Genomic DNA, 19,160 nt, shown 5'->3' on the forward strand with positions numbered 1-19,160 from the left:
GCGTTAAACATAGCCGAGGGCAGCGAGCAAGAGAGCTCTGCAATGGGGCGGGAGGAAGCGGGGCTGCGGGGCGGCTGCTGCCAGGCGTGACGCCGGTTCGGGTTTCCTCGTAGGCAGAACAGAGCGCCTTTTGGCTGGTGCAGCTTTATGGGCTCGCCTGGGTTTATTATACTGCAAATGTTTTGAATTCCACATGTTAATTTCCAGAGAGGCTTTGTTTCACTTTGCTGCTTTTTCCCCCCCGGTTTTGATTTCTTTTTTTTTTATTACCACCGCCTTAACCTCTTCTTTTTGACTGGGTTTTGGTAATAGCTGCCGTTTTCTGAGCAAATGGAGTACTGGAGTTCCCCCTGCCTGGGCTCCAGCTGCAAATTAATCTCTTTTCATAGTTTTGTTTTATGTCCGCCCACTATCCCCACCACATTAACTTAGTCAACACATGGAAGTGAAATTTTTCCATCCAGGATCCTGCGGGTTGTAAGGCTGTTGTGGAGCACGTGACTGCCAGCTCCAGAGTTTTCTTGCACCTCTGGGGGGAAGGAAGTTTTCTCATCCCCCACATATGTGAGCGGTTGTCGGTGGGATGTGAAAGGTTTTAACAACTGGAGTTGGTGGAAACATTTCAGGGTTCAGCATTTCTGTGTGTATTTAAGGTCCCAGCGCAGCAGCTGGGTGGAGGCACGGCCGTAGGCAGGGGGTGTTTGCAGTGCCTCCCGTGCTACCAGACCACTGCTCAGCAAATGAGCCGGTCGGGGGGTGCTCCACGGAGTCCTGCTCTCCCTGCAGGGCTTTTTATCTCCCTCCCCGGGAGGACAGAAAGTGCAAGCAATGACGGTGTTGACAAAGACGGATGGAGTCTGCTTGGCCTGTGTTGATGTATTTTGTAGTTTCTACATGATGCCTTTCACACACAGGCCTGGGAGGACTTTACAGGTATTTGGGGCACTTGGCAAATATAACTGTACCTATTCCACAGGTTTTAAAACCCTGTTAGAGATACAACTGCCAGGTAAAGGAGATTGCCCGGCAGTGGCACAGTATCACAGAAAGAGCTGCAAAAATAATTCAGGACTCCTGATACTTTTTCTCCTGTCACAGTCTCCAGGCAACAGCAAATATTTCTCCTGAATACTCTGGATGAGCAGATGCCAACGTTGATTCACAGGAAAAGGATGTAGCCACGCAAGCCATAGAAATGTTGTTTGGGATGGTAGCCACGGCCCCTAAGGAGACGTTAAGCAATATGGAACAAATGCCAATGAAGCTCTTAAAGCTCTTGCTGTGTTTGCTATAAAGAGATTTCTTGAGTAGTCTTAGGTAGGAACCTTTGTGATTTACCTTGATTACAGCTACATGGAGAGAGAATATACTGTGTTTCACAGCTTGGGAAATGCTGCTAGGGCTTTTGAGCACTAGCAAAGTCCTGGTTTACTAAGAAGTTACAGTCACAAGATATGACGAAAGCTTTTGTTAAAGGCCCACAGCAGAGTGTAAAAGGTGCACTTTTGCTTGGAAAAAGGGTATCAGTGAAAATGTACAAAGAGGCTCCCTGTTTATTTTCTCTGAGACTCAGATCTGTGCTATGTTTACAAATAACTCCATTTCCCCCCATTATTATACTTACAAACTTATTATGAGATTGAAAAACTGAGAACAAACCTAATTCACCCCCTCTTTGGGGTGCCCAGCCAAAGGAGCTAGAAGAGCTGCAGAAGATGATTTTCCTCTTAGGTTTAGGTAACATGGGCTTTGGATTCATTGACTGAATCTGCTAACCGAGATATTTTCTTTCTTCCAGCAATTTTTCTGACCAGAAAAACATTTCCAGTGTGGATGAAAACGGAACCGGAGATGTTTTGAAAACATGTAAAAGTTTGTTTCAAAAGCAAGCAGTTGGTAAGAAATTGAGGGCAGAATGGCCTGGGGGGTTATCATTGTGTCATCCAGATTGGCAGGGACTTCTGGTGAGTCATCCAGACCTTCTCTTTTAATTGTGACCGACTGAACTCATTATTCTCAAACCATCTCTAAGACAGAGGGAGTTGACTATTGATAGCCTTGAATGTCTCTGGCACTGAGGTGTGCACAGCATTCCCTTGTCAGGGAGTTACAACGCTCAGGAAATTTTAACCTCTCTATATGTAACCTATTACTGGACCTGAATGTCTCCTACAGAGGTTTGTGGCCACTAACTTTTTGTCCCATTGCCTTTGATTAACAAGACTGGAGCCCAACTTCCAGACAAAGTCCCACAAAATAGCACGTGTGGTTTTACCTTTCAGCTTTCCTGCCAGCTGTTCTCTTCTCTAGCCTGTTCCCAGGGAATATGATTCTCAAAACCTTTTCATGCTTCTCTTCCCATGCCTGGGAAAATTATAAGCTGTCTTAGACCCACCCTGGACTTCCATTTTCATCCTGGTTCTGCACTTGGTGGTGCTGTCCTGCCTTTGGTTCTTGAGGTGGTAAATTTAATCTTCCCGGCCTAATGTGGGATGAGGTCAGGAGAAAAGCACTATGCCAAATTGTATTGGCTCTGCAAGGAATACAATGGGAATCAGAGTTTGACCTCTTGTCACAGCATTGTGCTGCCAGCCAGGGCCCTTCCCCATTACTGTGGGGTGTCCTGGCTCCCTTCACACAGTCTGGCAGTGGTGGGTGCTTGATTATGCAGAATTTATCCCCGCTGGTTGCATGTATGAACATGTGTGCATATATAATACCTAGTAACTAGCTCTGATATTAGCATTGTGCTTCATGGCACCCAGGACCCCTGGGCTATCACCCCACCGTCAGGCTGGAGCAGCCCAGGGGCCCCACCACTGCACTCAAAGGAAGCCATAGTCCTGCCCTTTGGTTTTTCTGCCTGAAGGAGAGACATTATTCCCTATCCCCAGGGAACATCAGCTTTGAAACACGAGTTGATTTGTTTCCATTTACCATTATCTTGGTTTACATAAATTACAGCGCTTAACAGTGGTCATAAAATTGTCTGGCTTTAAAAAAATTCAGCTGTAGAGTTTGGCCCTGTGGCCTCCCTGATCAGCTCATTTCCAAGGGGCAAACATGCATTGGAGTAAGAAACAGTCTCTCCTTGTTCATCACAAGTGGTCATCTCCCCATTGTATCAGCAATGTCCTGCCTAGTGTTGGTCAGTATAGAAAAGTACAGCAAGCCTTTCACCATGCACTGCTTCAGCCTTCTGAATAACTCTGCCAAGTTATTTAAATCAACCACATCATCCACCATTCCTCACCAGTGGCCACCGCATAACCAACATTTTAGAATCAAGTTCTGCCCTAGAAAGGAGGCTCCTTGACAAAGCAGTGATGATCCTCACTGATGGATGTTGGAGCACCTCTGGGTGTACTGCAAGTACAATATTGTCTCTTAACATCTCCCTCATCTGGAAACTGAATAGCAGGCTGGCTGGTTTTAGGAATCACTCTTGACCAGTGTTAGGATTTCAGCAACGAGAATCTGGTTTCCAATTGTGGTATGGTACGGAAAGAGGATACAGTAGATGCCTAGTGTGTCCAAATAAAAAACCCAAACCAATAAAATCTTATTTTAGTTGCTGAAAGAGAAACAATGAATCTAAATACCCATAAGGAGTAGATGAGCTGGACAACCAGCAGTATCAGACATTGTTCCAGCAATGGTATCTGCACTTTACTTCTGTTGGCGAGTTTAGGTAGTGGTGTGTCTCTTTCTTCATTAAAAACTGGTAGATAGAGAGGTCCAAGATGATGATTTATATAATTAGAATTTCAAAAGAATATATTATGCACCTTTTTCTGGTACATGGAGGTTAACTGTGAAAAGGCCAAAGCTGGCAGAAATGTGGATTACTTCAATTTTTGCACATCTTTCTTTGAGCTCCCACTGGTAGGAGTAGGGCTGCCACGATTCTTTCCCACAGGTGGCAATGAAAGATGATCAGGGATCCAGCCTCTTCCTCTGCTTCATCTGAGTAAAACACAAAAAGTGGACAGGAAACATGCTGAAAAAGTTAAATCCAGTCCAGCTCCAGGTAAAGGCAACTTACCAGCTCCTTTTCAGTGCTCTCTGACACACAGAATTGGTCTTTGAAATGCTGTAATTTGGTCTGCTAGTGTTCATTATGAAGTAAACCAGGAAGAGAGGAAGAAACTGCAATTCAGGAGTGAGCATCTGAGCAGTGTGGAAACCAGTGCTGATGGGGGCTGGAGCCTTCAAATCCTCAGGCTGTGCTAGATTTCAGGTGATTCCCAAATGCAGTGGGGAATGAGGGACAGGGAAAAAGCCTGCTGCAGAAACTGACTGTACTTTGTCCAGCTCTCAACAGCTGTTTTGGGTCCTGCTTTGTAAAAGATTAAATAAAATTAAAAAAAAAAAAAAGAAAATGGAAAAAAGGAGAAAAAAAAAGAAGAGCGAGTGAAATTGAGATTGGGAAAAGAAAAAAAAGTCCAAAACAAACATGTTTTTGATGGAGGAACTGGGTTTTTGCACCCTAGCACTGTTTGTACTTTCAGATTGTCAGCAATCTGTAGCGTGCTGAGCGGAGAGGACAGTGTGGTGGAAATACCTATGAAGCAGCGAGAGCCTTATCAAGGTACTGTACCAGGAAATACACCGCTTTCTTTCCTCCTTCATGCACGATACTGTGATTAAACCCAACAGCACGCCTCATCATAACATGTGCCTTATCAGCCCCACTATCTGATGACAACAGCAGCCCTCAGGAGACCAGACTGACATCATCCAAAACCTCAGTAGTTCAAGACTGAAGTATGTAGCTCGGCTGCAAGCTGTGCTTGACTGTGTTGATTTGTTTGTACTAAACTTGCAGGTACTTTGCTAGAGGAAAAGGAATATAAAAATCAAGCCCAAACAATGTTTCAGAATGTTCCTGACAGGCTGTCATGCTGTTTAGCAAACGAATGCAGCAAGCAAAGGAGGTTTTTGTCCTCAGCAAGTACCACAAGTCTGTTCCCCAGCTTTCTGTAGCTTTGAGAGAGGGTGAAAAAAGGCCAAACCAAGACATTGTCACTGCCTTGAGGACAGTGCTACTGGTGATTCAGTATGGAGTCCCACTCCCAGCTGACCTGAATTCAGTTGCATGTGGCTGTGGGGTTTGGGTTCATCCCGTATCACAAGCAGGGGCCAGCTTTTGATCCAGCTGGAGCTCTGAATCTTCAGATTCTAAACATCATCATGGCTGGTTCATTGCCAGTCTTCTTGTTTGGTTGCTGCTGGTTCACTGAGGCAAATCATACCGGCTGTGGCCTCCTTTCTGTAATTTAAAATGAAGAGAATTTATTCAGTCACAAAAATAAGAAACAGAAAATAGAGTAGGTTTTTCTTGTGTAAAATTCAGCAAACATCTCTGGTTTTCATTTGTTCTCCCTTTCCTGGGTTCTTCAAAACACCTTCTCTCATTTACGTCAGCATAGATTTACCACACCCCAGTTATTTCAGACCTGGATAGCACCACGGAAAAAGATTACCAGTCTTCTGGAGCAGCTTCCTTATGCCTTGGACAAAAGAAGATCATATGGGACCATATTCATTCAAGAACAGCCTTTGTATTTGTACAGAACCTAGCACAAGTGAGCCTACTCCTTCTTGAAGTTTGCTGTACTACAAAATTGTTCTTAAAACACCCCCTGTTTTTAATGTTTGGGTTTTGGTTGGTTTGGTTTTAGTTGCAATGCAAGCTTTCAGACGGAAATCAAGCCGGATTTAAATGATGAGTGCATGCATAGCAACAAAAGTAGGGCCATTCAGCACACGGCTGCTAAGTGTCCATTTACAGCCCCCATCGAGCCCAGCAGCCACCCCCCCGGCCATGCATGGTGGGCCTGACTGCCCGCTGTGACCCCGGGTGAGGGAGGGCCTCACTGTGCCCTGGAGAATTTTGAGATGTCCCCGCGTCTGTCACATGGATTTGGGGAGCTGCTTTGCAAAAGAGACCTTGTCTTCCAGGACAGTAGTTGCATCCTCACGGTGTACTCGCTGCTCTCATAAACTGCTGCTTTCTTCCCCTCCCATCACACCTGCCTCCCCCGCAGCGCCGGGCACAGGATGAGTAACCAGGCAGGTTATGAGTGTCAGCTCCTTCAGCAACGTGGAAAGGACTGAAAACTACCCAGCTAAAGAAAAATACAGAGGATTTTTATTTTACTGTCTCAGTGAAGGCTTGGCTCAAGGGGCGGGCTGGAAAGAGGTCTGGTAGAAATAAGACTTGCCTTCTAAGATGGATGATTAGATAAATCCAGCTATGTTGTGGGACTGCTGGAAGCCTACCCGAACAAGTGTGGGGAACTTACAGTGGTTTTTGAGGCATATTTCTATTGTCTATTTTGTTGAACATATTTCTTTGTCTTTAGGAACTTTAAGGAGCACTGAGAACACAATGTGCCATAGGGGGAAGACTTACAGAAAGACTTGATTAGAAAATGGAATAATTTTTAAATTTCTTCTCCTACAATACTTTCTAAAATATTCCTATTCTGAAGCACACTTGCTGTTTTCTGCCTGATGTGTACACCCCTGGCTCTTACCCGGCTCTGCTATACTATTCAGTTAGTGCTTTGGTTGATTTACTCTCATCATTGCTAAAAATACGGTTAAAAATCCACTTTTAAATAAACAACACAGTGGAAGGTTTTTGAGGTAGGAGTTTGGTAAGAAGTACAGATGGCATTTTTCAGGTTTAGAGGCAGCTTCTGGTCTCACTTTCCTAAAGAGGAAACCCTTTTGAATGGCTCTTGTGAAATATGCTGATGGTCTGAGCATCCTCAGCACCAACTCCCCATGACAATTGCCACTGATTGACCACTTGCTGGCTGTCTCCGCTGCAGCCCAGGAATGGATGAGTCATGGAAACAGAATTCCCCTTCACCCTGGCTGCCTCCCAGGCCCTCTGGGGGACCGCATTGACAGCAGAGGAGGAAAGTCAGCACTGTTTTTTTTGACACTGTGAGTCATCGATCAAACAAAACTCTTCTGCTTCCACGGACTTGATATCAGGGCAACGTTTTTCATGAGTGTTACCTGAACAATTTCATACTAAGAGAACAATCTCAAATAGTGCTGGGCACATTATTTTGTGTAGGAAATTGATTCTGTGCTACTTTAGGCCAGAAAAGATGTACTATGATTGCTAGAAGCTTTATCAGAAGATGCTGAAAGCCATTGCCATACTTAGGTGCAGTGGTATTTAAATACTGGTTTTCATTTTTAATGATTTTCTGACATAGGGTTTGGTTGCATTTTAATAATTTCTAAATGGAACAACCCTCTTGGGAAAAAAAAAAAAAAAAAGACAATAAAAGAGAAGAAAATGAACATATTAAGCCCTGAGTGCTTCCCTGAATAGAGAATTACTATTTAGGTGGGGAAGCAGCTACTGTTCAATGAGGAAACTCAATTATTTTTATTTGAGTTCTGCCTGGAACATTACTCAATATTCTCACAACTCTGCTACTGCAGCTCAGATATAAATACCAATGAACCCATACAGCGAGGTATTCAGAATTTCCCTCGAGGTATTCTCAAGTGAAAAAAAAAACATAAAAAAATGTAAAGGAATTTTTGTCTTGACACCAGATGTATGCTGTGAGAAAGAAGTGCAAGTCCTGCCTTAAGCAAGCCCTTTGCCGTGAAAGGAGGTTTTCGGGTTTTGTCAACCCTGCCCACACAGCACACATGGCCCCAGCACAGCCGTCCTGAGGCAGGGCTGGTGACTGTGTGGGATCTGCGCAGATGGGTCAGGCCAGCACCTGTCTCCTTCATTCCTTCCCTTCAGCCATCCCTCTTTCCCTGTCCTTCCCTGCCCATGCCATCCATGCACACCAGGAATAGTCCTGTCCTCCCCTCCAAGGTGCTCGCCAGGATGTTTCCTGCAAAGTTCCCATGTCTCAGAGTTGCAGTGCAATGGGTGGATGTGCTTGCAACAACTGTGTGTAATCCCTCCAGTGCTGCAGTTTGTCCTGGCTTTCGTGCTGTGTCAGGATCCAGTGGTGCTGGGATCCAAAGTTACCACTGAGGTGCTGTCTGTGACTCAACACCAACTGGAGGTTTTCAGCTCACATGCCTGTGATGTGAGGTTGCATTGACGCACTTGGATTAAACAATGGAGCATGGAAATAAGAGCTGTCATAGGAACTGTACCTTGTGTCTGGCATCAAAGCCACAAACAGAGTTTACTATAGAGCCCCCAGTGCAGACAGCCCCACCTCATCACCCCTGCTTTTCAAATGGGGGGGATGGGCATGTCATGGCCCCTGCTAGTTTTCCCTTGTGGGAAATGCATCCTTACCTGTGCACTGGAGACAACTTTAGCTGCAAGAGCTGGGAGAAGTGTCACCACAGTGGTGCCATGCTTATGCCTGTCAAGTGTAATGGGAGGGTCTGGTGACACCTCAGCCATTGCCCCACTTCTTCCTGAACTGGGGTTTTGGGAACCGCACCACTCCATGCCCTGGGGCACAAAGAGGCGTCCTCACAGACCCCAGTCTTCTGGTGGGAGGATGGCCCAGGAGCTGGCCGTGTCTGTCAGGAGTGCTGCTCCCTGTGCCAGTGCCAGGTGGGGCCTGGTGGCAGGGTGCAGGATGCTGCTGGTAGCAGCACACGCCTTCCACAGGCTGCTCTCATCATCCTCCCCTCAACACCAGCCAGGACGTGGGGAATGGGATGTCCTGGGTGTTGGTAACCACGCTGCCTCTCACTGCTTGTGATTCTGTGCTGCTGCAGAGGCTGCGGCTGCTGGGACAGGGTTGCGTCATGGCAGTCGGGGACACCCTGGCTTTCATCAGGGTGAGCAGTCTGGTCTGCCTCAGCAGCCATGCACGCTCTGCCTTGCTTTTCCATTCCAAAACAATCATATTTGGGAGGAAAGTGGAACTTCTGCCCCAGACACAGACAAGGATGCACTGGATTAGACCGACAGGCCATCTAATCTGTGAATCTTCATCCAGCAGCCAAGCTGGGTGCTTCTCAAGGAGACCTTAAGCATCCCTGAAGCTGTGCTATGTTATCCCATGGAGAGTGCTGGGAAAACAGTGACTTCACATGGAGGAGTTCAAGAAAGGACAATGCAGAAGTAATGATGCACTGGGAAACTTTCTGGTGGAAAGGGCCACAGTTTTGCAACACTGCCCTTTGACGGGGTGTTACTTCCCAGCCTGGCAGATTTAGACTGCTGCACTGGTCCTTCCTGAGGTCACATCTTAAGCCCTCTCAGAGGTGGCAGCCACTGCAGAAGCCCAGTGCATTTGTTCACAGGGTCATCTCCTTGGGGGCACACAATGCCCATGTCCCTCCAGCAAATAGTCCTATGCCTCATAAGTTTCTGGGTGCAGTTTTGGGTGTTGGTTGCTTCCCATAAAAAACTGAATGGCCCACAATTGGCTGTAATGAGCGTCTGACTCTCCCTGCTGCACTGTCACAGCAACTGGCAGCAGGAGAGTTTGCTGGAGCACCCTTGCTGGGAAACAGAATGTCTCTGTAGGGGCACCAGGACACACAGGAATGCTGGAAACCCCTGCCAGGACTGATTTGAATTTGCTGATTTTCTAGACCTACTTCAAAAGCCAAATTTTGGAGACATTCAGATTTTGTGAGGGAAATGAATCTGGTCCCCAGGATGAGGGAAACACTGAAAAGGATTTCTGGCAGTGCCACCTGACTGGTGTTCACCTGACGGGTGAACCTGATATTTTCTTATTGCAGAAATTGAATGGATTTGTTAATTGCTTTTTGGGTTATCCAGAGCCTTGGACAGGTTTTTCTTTACTCAAGAAAAAAGTAAATCCATACAGTTCCTCTACAGCACTGACTACCTAAGCTGAGCTGGGAGAAGCTCCTGTGAATGATGCTGTGAACCAGTGGTTACCATAAGGGAAACAGGGCTAGGATCAGGCTTTGCTCTACACAGCGGTGGGGACCAGTCTGAAAAATGGATCAAATAATACCCAACTCCACAAGGCACTTTGGAATCATGTTGTGGTTTTGATTTGGTTTGTAACTCCTCATGTAAGCCAAACTTGCAGATAAACTCTAGAAAGTGAGGGAAGATCTGCAAGTGTAAAAACATGTTAGTACAAAAGGGTACTCGTTTGAATTGGATCAAATTCTTGTTTCATTCTAGGACTCATTGAAATTAAGGAAGAAAAAAAACCAACAAAGAAGAAACCACTGGGACACTACTTTGCAAAATCCCAGAAGTAACAGAAAATACCTGTTGTGAAAAAAGCTCAGTTTTATTTTCAGAATACTAGATAAGAAGATCTGAACACAGCTAGTAACTTGTGGGTAGATCTGTAACCTTCTGCTAATAGTAACCACGTTAACTGTGCTTAGAGTAACTGCAGAGCCCCAGACCAGAGCTGAGGTATCACTTACACCCTATCTATATTTCAAGTGCTGGTGGTGCTTGGCTGGGGTTTGGCCTTGGCAACTCCACAACAGAGGTGCAAATCTGCTTGGGTGCACTGCTTTGCATTTAGCAGTTTGGAAGGCACTGGAACTGATTACAGCTCTCTGGTCTGCATGTGTGTAAGCTGCCTATAAGCTGTGTTTTTGATGAGAGTACACGTCTTGTTAAGGGAGACTTAAACTGAAAGCTTGTGGAGAAAATGAACTCAAGAGGGTTCCTGGTAGTGTTTCTGCAACTTGGCTGTTTGAATCAGCAGCTTCTGATGCTTAACGTAAAGAAATTGCAAAATGAAATACCCTTGGTTTAAGGATTGAACTGGATACCTAAGACAGGAAGAAATGCTCAAGAGCTTCTCATGTTGCCCCATTTTTCAGAAGTAGCAGGGTCATGCCTGTCACAGACTGACGGAAGTGACTGGCACAAAACAAGATGATGTTGTTGGCATGGGTGGCTTATGTAGAGCATGTGGCACCTGCCATGACCACGTGGCTGCACAGCCCTCACCCAGACGCACAGCATCTCCTGTAATGTGGATCTTTGCTCCACTTGTCTCCACACCAGGAGAGATCTCCTTTCCCTGCAGTGCCCTTCTCTGCTTGCAGCTGGGACCCCAAAGAGGCGGTGTTGGTGGTGGGAATCAAACCAAACCTTCCCAGACCCTGTGTGTTCCTGTTCTGCCTCTTGCTCCTTCAGAGACTGTTAATCATTCTGAACTACTTACTGGTTTTGTGATCTTAAACAGGGTTTGAACTCAGCTTTCTAGAGGTGAAAGCACAATGTCTTACTGTAACTCATTTTGCCAGCCAATCCTATCCTGAACCCAACAATATTTTAATCTCAAAATCCAACCTCAAAACCCACAGCATTTTCAGTTACTGTATTTCATCACCACACAGCTGAAAACAACTCTTTTTTTTTCAACCACCCTTGTTTTTCTAAAGTGAATCACAAACCCTGGAGCTTAACAGACAGAAAAGACCTAGAGACAAATCCTCTCTCACTATCCTGGTATTTATAAGGACAAATGTAATTAGAGTAAGAAAGCATTATCTACAGTCACATGGGTATAACAGAATTAGAAGATTCAGCTACCCCATCACTAAGCCAGATAGTTCATCTTAAAGAAGCCAAAAAGCATTGTTGCCTACAAAATATTTGTGGTGGTATACCTATCAGTCAGTTGTCTTTCAATTTGCCCAAGGAAGCCCTTACCCTTTCCCTGGAAGGCAATTTGACACTCTTCTAGATTTGGCCCTGGTAAGTGGTCTGCTGCTTGCTCTCTTTACTGCAGTTCTTGGCTGTGCCTTCTTGAATCACACCAAGGAATAATTAACAATAACGTAACTCTGATTCTCACAGTGGGTTTCCCCATCAGAAAAATGTTAACCATCAGAGTGCTCAGTGCAGCACCCATGAATAGTGTTTAGCCCTTCCAGGGAAATCTGGTCTGTTTTAGTCACTCCAGTTAATTGGTGAGAAAACTGGGAATCTGAATTTATGCTTTCATAGAAAGGCTACAGGATAGCCAAGGCAAAAAGCCAGATCTTCAGGCTGTCATTCCCAAGCAATCACCACCTTTCTTCCCATGGTGTTTACACTTTGGGAGAATCAATGGGCATTTCACAACCTGAGAAGTTGTTTACAGTTCCCAGCCTCTGCTTACAGATGTGCTGGGATAATGGCTCCTGGTATGTGTTTGGTACTTGTGCTGACGAAGGGACTGGAAGGAAACTCTCAATCCTGGCAGCCTGGTCTCATTGACCAGATCTCATTGACACCAATGAAATCTACTCTAGATTTAAAAACCTTTGTCCAGCAGCATGAGTCTGGCCCACAAGACCAACTAATGCTTAGGTAGAACATGAGCATAAGTGCAGATGTGTCAGAGCTGTATGAAAATTTGGTCAGAGAGGAGTTGGAAAAAACTCCAGGTGATCAGCAGTGTCCAAGGTGAGGCCAGTACAGGATGGTCCTTGCATCAGGCATTGTCCAAAGCTGGTATCAGCAGTGTCTTGTGCCTGGGCCTACCATGGTGAGGCCAACCCTGAGCTTTCCTATTGCCCCTCTGCTGGGGTTCTCCCGAGGGCGCGACACATCCAGCACAGGGCAAGTGTTGCAATCAAGCTCTCAATGGGAACTGATTACCCTCAGTCATGTCTGGGAGGGAGGGAGGGACGCACTTTGTGTCTTGATCAACGTCATGCAACTTTCTATATGGGGGTTTGCAAAATTAGACTTCATAAGCCTCCCCCAGCCCCTTCCCTGAAAGCTACACCCACATTTTTCTCATGGATGACTCATTGTTAAAACAAAATGCTTCTTCAGCTAGAGTTTTTCTATGCTGTGTATTAGAAACAGCTGTACATCTGCCCTGACATCAGGCTTCTCCGGTGATGGGGAGAACATGCCTCAGTATGCTGGTGTACATGGACTTGCACACATGTGTACATATGCTTTGTATATTTTTGAGTTTCTCTTTTGCCCTTTCCACTCCTTTTCCTTTCAGTTTCTTTTATTTGTTGTGTTTGGTTTTGATTTTTTGTTTAATTTATGCCTCTCCACCTCTGTTCTATGTGTGTAGACTGCAGAGCCACAAACACTTGCATTCTTCATTCAAAACGACTCTATTAAGAGAAATATAAAATGACCTCGTCCATTCCTTCATGGATAAACAGAAAAAGATGATGGAGTTCTTTCATATGATACAAGAAAAGAGAGTTAAAACAGATAAGTTTAAATTAAACAAAGGAAAACATTAGATGAAATAACAGGAAAAACATCCTCTGTCAGATTGAGGAATAATTTGTTTCTCAAGGGCAGTGGCTGAACTGGACCGTTTGCACATGATTTTTTTGGGGAGTGATAATGCTTCTCTGTCCCTAGAGTGAGGTGTGTCTTCATCACTCTGATGTGTGCAACTCTGAAATCAGCAACATGGGAAACCACAGGGACAGAGATGTCAGAAATGGTAAGAGGTTTCCTGAGGTGATAAAAAGGCCACCTGGGAGGTTGTTGTGAAGGAAAATTCCAATGACTGTGTGCAATATTTTGAAGAAACAAATGAAGAGGCTTGAGATTAAGGTGCATTCACATGTGAAAGGTTGCTTGCCTTTAGGTTAACCCCCACTGGAGGATTCTCTGTAGATGTGAGACATTCAGGCCCTTTCCAAAAATTACACTTTGGAGTTAAAATGAAGGATATGGAAGTGGGAAAAAACCCCAAACCCCCACATATTTAGGCACATGTCCTGCAAGGAAATCCAGAGAGGTTAGGGTAGTGATAAAGGTCAGGAGATCTGCTCTGAGGAGCGAACCCACAGCGCAGCAGCTGTTTGGCCCCAAGGAGCACAGGCCTTGCAACACGGCACTGCCACAGAGCACAGGCCTGTTCAGTCCCTGCCTCTGCTGTCCCACGGCTGCTGGCTGTCCTGGGGAGCCAAGGCTCGCTGGGCACAGGGAAGGGACCTTCTACCACATCCCAACCCCAACTGCCCAGCCACCCCTGCCCTGCTCTCGTGCATGCACCACGGTGGAGAAACAGCATTAATAAGCTGGCTGTAGTTGGGAGTGCTTTGGCTGTGGGCTGTGCAGGGCAGGAGCAGCCCTTCACCTCCTGATCAGCTGCAAGCAACTGCTGAGGGCAACTAACTCAACAGGCTGAACAGGTAGGACAAGCAGGGTGGCAGAGCAAGTTCCCCTCACACTCCACTACCCACAGTACCCCAGGAGAAGTCTCTACTTGAATCAGTGTGTTAGGTGTGGTATATGAGTTATGCTTGAAAAGTTTAATGAATTCAGGGGTACAGCCTCAACTAGCAGCTAGCAGCAATAAATGAGCCCCGGGGCGAGCTAAGCCAGCTTTCATTCAAGTTGATAGAGGTACGGTCTTTTGGCTTCAGTGGGAACAGGATGAGGTCCCTTATAGCCAGCCAAGGAGAGATTAATCTAATGATGTAATGGTGCTTGTAACTGCCTGCTCAGCCTTAATTCTGCTCTTGCATCGTGAGCATGTATCACAGGGCAGTCTGTAATTATGTGATCACATACTACTTGCTCTGTGAGACGCCCGCCCCATTTGAGGCGCAGGATGGGAGGTAAGGGCAGAAAGGTTCTCTCCAGCCCCTATGACATTGTCCCGTATCCCAGAGCACTGCTCTGCAACAGGCTTCCTGCAGGGTCTTGGGCAAGGAAAGGCTGTAGTGTGCATGTGGCAGGGACTGAGTTATGGTTTCACCAGTATCCTAAGCCTGGCTTTTTCTAAAGAGAGGAACTTGGATTTTCATTCTTATTGAGCCCTGAGTGTAGCTTTATGCAATGGGTAGTCAACAGCAATGATGGCTTTAGGTCTAAACTGCCTATACAGCCTATCCAGATCCTTGCTGCAGGAGTTTTGAAAATCCCTTGGCTGAGGCATGGAGGCACACTTATCATTGCTGTTGGCAGCAGTACCACTTAAAACCAAAAATTTTGTCTCCCTGATCTGACACCACAAGCTCACTCTGCTTCTGGACATGTTTCCAATCTCACTGTCTACTTCTCTTAACATGTTCCAGAGGCTCTGCTGGCCTGGCTTCCAGCATCTCCATAACTGATAGCTAAAGGGCTGGCTGAAGATCCTTGTGCCCACTGACAAATGGGAGTGAATAGAATGAATGGAGAAAGGGTATGGAAGAAAATCCTGAAGCAGTGAAAAATGGAAGATGAGAACAGAGTGATCTTAGAAGGAGCAAGACGTGTGACCTTGGTCGTGTCAGGAAGCGCAAAGAGAGGTGCAGGGGAGAAAGGAGCTGCAAAGAATCTAAAGGGTCATAAGGAAAAAGGACATCCAGAGCAGAAAGAAAGTTCAGGGCATGAGAATAATCAAGAAGAAAAAACAGATGAAAGAAAACAAAACAGAGAAAACAGATAAAATAGCTCAATCTGACGGCGAAAGCAGGAAAGACCATAGAATACAGAACTAACAAGCAAGCCTGTGGATGAGTTTCCCCTACCCTGCTTCATGTCTGGACCCCAGAGGCTCACCCTTGTGGGACCTTGGCATTGCTCTGCAGGGACTGATCAAGAAGGGACAAGATGTGATGGCCGCATGGTGCTACAGACAAGCCACTGTCCCTGCTCCTGGTGGGGCTCCCTGGCCTTTCTGGCATCCCCTTCTCACCCCAGCAGCCCTTAATTCAGTGCATTTTCACTGGTGTTCGTGTCACTTAGGTACATCAGACATTGCAGCTCAGTCCCTTGTTGGCTGGGATCTCTCCATAGGAGACACTGTAAACACACACACTGAGGGGCAACACGCTGGCTTGGTGCTGAGATCCCCCAAAAGACAAATGCTTTGAGATATAAAAGGAACAAATGTAAACCCCCAGAATCTGGTCTCCTGCAAGGGTATGTGGGCTAAGAAATATGTCACAAGAGCATCTTCGTTCTCAGGGAATCTTCTTTATGCCCGAGTTTTATCTAATGCAGGGATGGAGTAATCTCACCGATGTTACTGGGCTGACGCTGTTGTAGAACCTGCACATGTGCCTGGTGAAATAGGTCAGAGCTGTGTACTTGGGAGACACAGCTGCTGAATTCACTGATAAAAAGGAGCTTCTGCAGCTATTTCTTCCCATAAGCCCTTCAGAGCTCCCAGCTCCTAAAGGGTGAGCCACATTCCTGTCCACACATGGATTGGGGCCGGGGCCAGGCCTGGTTTCCTCTAGCATCTCGCTCCATCCGGGCAAGCAGTTTCCACAAGTCTTTGGCAGAAAAACACCAGTTTTGTTGACGTTCCACATTCCCTATGGGTAAAAGCAAGATGAAGAACTATGGTCCTAGTCTTGTAAGGACTGCCTCAAAATTTTTTAGTTTGTTGAATGGAATAAAGCAGCTGAGGACTTGGTGTGGTAAAAGTTGTGACCACTGATCAGCTGCTTGATTTCACACCCTATTTTTTGTACTGAAGTGCAAGAGATTATTATTATTCTAATCCCATGTGGGTACTTGACTTCTTACAAAAGCTTTCCATCGGAGATGTGAAATGAAGTGTTGTCCTTGGAGCCATGTTAATGCCCAAGCAGGGCCTACTCTGCCATTACACAGAGGGTAATTCTGTGTAGTCATTGTGCTGCTGGTGTCGAGCATATTGCTTTGGGATTTCTGGGGTCATGTAAGCTGCTAATAAACAACACATGTCTTTCCTACAGATGGATCCCTTCACTTCACACAGCAGTGCCGGTACAATCCACCCCACACCCATCACACCTAATCTTTTCTTGGAAGCAAATATAGAAAGAGAAAAACCCCCAACACACAAACCATGAAATAAGGAAGAAAGGTGATGCCCAAGGAACTTGGCAGAGCCCCACATCCCCCGTGTGAGGAACTGGGCAGCTGACTTCCAGCATCCCAGGTGATGTAATGTTGGTTTAACGGCAGCGTACACACCTCTGTGTGCTAATGAACAGAGCAGGCTGAGGCAAGTAACTGCACAGACAGCTCTGGAAGCCGCTAGCAAGAAATGCACCTTGGTGTGTGTGTGTGAAGCAGCCACCACATGCTCCGCGTGCCCCTTTGATGCTGGGAAGGAATTTTTTTTTCCGAACCAAAGGCACTCTGTTTTGCCTGTGGGCTATGTGGAAATTGGAGAAGGTGGAAGCAAGAAGCAACTTGTTCTGTCAGGGAGGAAAAGCAGTCTGCAGCTATTTACACTGCACACTACAGCTTTTAAACAAGGTGGCCGGAGTGCCTGCAAAGATTTAAACCCTAGCTTTCTTTCCCCCGGGCTGCTCCTTGCCCTGCTGTGCTGCCCACTAGCAGTTGGCTTTTTCCCGCATCCATCACAACAGGTTGATACGAGGTGGTTTGGATTTGGTGATTCTTGTCTGAGATCCCACTGAGGCTTTTCAGTCTTGCAAGGCACTATGTTTTGTTCCAGCGCTCTCTCCGAAGCATGATGAAGGGAACTGTTTCCTGTTTGTGTGTCTGTGATGGACGTAACAGCCACTTTTACTGCACGTGAGGCATTGGGGGTTTTTCTTCCTTCTTTCTCCAACACTTTCTGAGTAATGTTTACCGCATTTGGTCTCAACCCACAGTCCTTTTCTCGGAAAACTTAAGAGAGTCACCCCGGCTATATTTCCATGAGTGGGTGTGTGTGTTTATACACACACATATGTGTGTTAAAAATATCCTGCTTAATTCAGGTACTATTAGAATATTCCATTATCTGTCATTAATCTAGTTGAGCCAAGCAGCAGTTTAAGCGGTGTAAAATGGATCTAATCCATCTCTTTGTTTTCTGTCTGGTAGGAATTGATCACTTTCATCCAGCTCTGGCTGGCAGGCTCTGGTGGTCTAAGGGGAACCAACCTAAGGAGTTCCTTCAAGAGGGACGTGATGAGAGGGTGCTGGTCCCAGCCTGGTCCCTCTGTGGAGAGGGGCTTTGGGCTGGGTGGCAATTCAGCTGCAGGGCTCCTGCTGCCTGCAATTGGGGCAGATGCTGGCCCACAGTGCCCAGCCCCGAGACAGAGAGAACACTGGCTATCGATTACTGCTCCTGCAGACAAATTTGCATATAAAAGCCGAACGTGAGAGATAACTAACAGATAAGCCTGCCATTTTCCAGGTGCTGGAAAACCTGACTGCCTTCTTTATACAAGCACAACTTTAAGTACTATTCACCTCGGGGTGTGGATGAGTTTATCTTGGTTGGGAATCCAAGGAAATGACTTTTAACCCCTAGTATTGTACTAGGTTGCCCAGTGCATCTATATAAACACGATGCACACTTATAGTGTAATGATCCCCAGCGTTTATTAAATACCATAACAAGGGCTTTCGGAAGGCAGCCAGGCTATTTCTCCAAGCTATATTATTAAGAAAGGCCAAACTCTTACAACAAAATGTTTTAAAGGTGTGTTGTTTTTATTTTGTTGGTTTGGGGTTTTTGGGTTTTTTAAACTAGCCTTGAATTATTTAGCATGTTCTCTAAGGGATTATTGTTCCATGTCCCTTTTCAGCATTTGAGATCTGAAGAGACCCGTGAAACAGTCTCTGCAGACAACAGCCAGTTAACCCTTCTGTGTTTCCATTGGTGACCTGCAGCTCTGGAGTGCTTCCTCCCTTCCCAAGCACCAGAACATTGCAGGCAGTAGCAGATTTCAAGTGCAGGTCTGAGCTGAAAAATGATTATGTTCAAATACACATGACAAGGTCCTGCAAAATTTAAGAAGATGAAATCAACAGCAGGCCAGGCCAAGTTAATTGAAGCCCGTAGAGATTAACTCTAGAAAGCAGTACACCTGAATAAAAAAGAATTACTAGTTTTATGAAGCTACAAATACTATATATGACTTATGGTGTGTTAGCAAAGCTAGAGTTGAACCAGAATACAGTAAAAAAAAAAAAATTGCTTCTGGTTCTCAATAAAGAAAAGATTCTACAGTTTATTACATGGCTTGTCTGTGTTGGTGCTGCAGGGCTAGAAGAAATAAAAAGTAATAAAATCCGACTTTGTTTCTAATACCAGCAGATCCAAAGCTAAATATGCAAAGGCACAGTTCTGTTTTGTAAGATTGTACCATTTTTCCACAGCCTTTTCTCAGAGAAGGTAACACATGCAGAATGAGGTACAGAACTTTTACTGAAAAAAGTTCCCTTTTCTGAATATTTGGGGAGATTCTCGTATTGCTAAGCAGAAGTGGGAAAAAGCTTTCCCCAGGCCATGAACATGCTGTACCCAGCATTGTGTCTCCTG

This window comes from Aphelocoma coerulescens, chromosome 5 (assembly GCF_041296385.1).
Source record: "Aphelocoma coerulescens isolate FSJ_1873_10779 chromosome 5, UR_Acoe_1.0, whole genome shotgun sequence".
In the NCBI taxonomy this organism is placed as follows: Eukaryota; Metazoa; Chordata; class Aves; order Passeriformes; family Corvidae; genus Aphelocoma; species Aphelocoma coerulescens.